Genomic DNA, 1,956 nt, shown 5'->3' with positions numbered 1-1,956 from the left:
ATAGTAGAACAACAAGAAGAAAGTAACTACTGCAGCATGTCACCGACATGCAGACTGGAAGAGCCGGGATTCAAGTTCAAGTTCAAGTTCAAGTTCTTAATAGTTGTCATACAGAAGTACAGAATACTTCATACAAAATGCTTCTTACTGTTACGCTCCAGAGACTGTGCTAGACAAGATAGTATCAAATAACATAATAACATAATATAGCATGAATTTAGAAGAAGAAAATGAGGTCACAGTGTTCGGTATAGACATATGTACAATGTTCTGAGTTACCATATAATATACAATACACAATACTATGCAGTGTACTAATGTACAGTACTATCTAGTGCAAAGCAGAAATGGGATGAGGTACAGTTTTAGGTACAATTTACAGTAAGGTGTACGAGTTGTAGTGCAATCCTTCATCCATAAATATAAAGTGTGGGGAGTGGGTGCTACAGTGTGTTTGTTTAAAGTGGGTGTGTGCTATAAGTGTGTGGAGTGGGTGCTACAGTGTGTTTGTTTTAAAGTGAGTGTGTGCGTGTGGATGTGTGTGCTATGTGCGTTTGTGGTTGTTGTTGTGTAGTGTTCATTCATTGTTCGTTTAGCAGCCTGATGGCCTGGGGATAGAAGCTACTTCTGAGTCTTTCTGTGCTCGCCTTGAGACTCCGTATCGCTTGCCTGACCGCAGCAGTTCAAAGAGGCAGTTGTTCGGGTGACTGGAGTCTTTAATGATTCTCTTAGCCTTGCCCTTGCAACGCTTGTAGTAAATGTTCTGGAGGGTGGGGAGCCCCTCCATTGTGCGTTCGGCTGAACGTGTCACTCTTTGTAGTCTGCTTCGGTCTTGTGCAGTGCTATTCCCAAACCAGGAGGTGATGTTGCCGGTCAAGATGCTCTCTATTGTACATGAGTAGAAGTTCTTAAGGATCTTCTGGCTGACTTGGAACTTCCTTAGGCGCCTGAGGAAGTAGAGGCGTTGTCGTGCCTTCTTCACCACACTGTTAATGTGTGTGGTCCATGTCAAGTCCTCGGATATGTAGGCTCCGAGGTACTTGAAGCTGTTGACTCTCTCAACCGGTGCCCCGTCGATGCTGAGGGGGCTGTAGTCCTTGACCCCCGACCTCCTGAAGTCCACAATCATCTCCTTTGTTTTGCTGACGTTCAGGGAGAGGCTGTTTTCCTGGCACCATCCCGCCAGGACCTTGACCTCTTCCAGGTAGGCCCTCTCGTCGTTGGCAGAGATCAGGCCCACCACCACTGTGTCGTCAGCAAATTTGACGATTGTATTGCTACTCCGCTGAGCCACACAGTCGTGTGTGTACAGGGAGTAGAGGAGGGAACTCAGAACACAGCCCTGGGGGGCCCCTATGTTGAGGGTGATGGATGAGGAGTGCAGTTGCCTGCTCTCACCACCTGGGTCTGCCAGTCAGGAAGTCCAAGACCCACTGGCAGAGGTCATAGCCCAAGCCCAGGTCCCTGAGCTTGGCTATGAGTATGGAGGGGACTATGGTATTGAATGCCGAGCTGTAGTCGATGAATAGCATTCTCACATAGTTCCCCTGCTTCTTGTCCAGGTGTGATGCTGCTGTGTGCAGCACATGGGATATGGCGTCCTCCGTGGACCTGTTGGGGCGGTATGCAAATTGCAGGGGGTCCATGTTGATGGGGAGGGAGGAGCAGATGTAGCCCTTTACTAGCTTCTCAAAGCACTTCATGGCTATGGAGGTGAGAGCTACAGGGCGGTAGTCGTTGAGGCAAGCAGGCTTGGATTTTTTGGGTACAGGGATAATAGTGGACTTCTTCAGGCAGGTGGGATGACAGCCTGTTCTAAGGACAGGTTAAATATGTCAAACCACTGACCTCTTTTATCCAAAGCGAGTAGTGACGACAATATTCTCTTCCTCAACTTCTTGCTCTTCTAGTCACAGTCCCATTCATCCACTGCTCTGCCAAATGGGCTCCAAATGA

At 48.1% G+C, this 1,956-nt stretch overlaps 1 protein-coding gene across 1 annotated transcript in view; it reads right to left on the bottom strand.

The window, feature by feature from the left end:
- slc25a22b (solute carrier family 25 member 22b) overlaps window positions 1-1,956 on the bottom strand; it is a gene marked incomplete at both ends in the record, with an annotated part of 112,729 nt that overhangs the window by 102,784 nt on the left and 7,989 nt on the right.

This window comes from Notolepis coatsorum, assembly GCF_963971535.1.
Source record: "Notolepis coatsorum genome assembly, chromosome: 2".
NCBI lineage: Eukaryota > Metazoa > Chordata > Actinopteri > Aulopiformes > Paralepididae > Notolepis > Notolepis coatsorum.
This window is presented reverse-complemented; position numbering and strand designations above follow the sequence as displayed.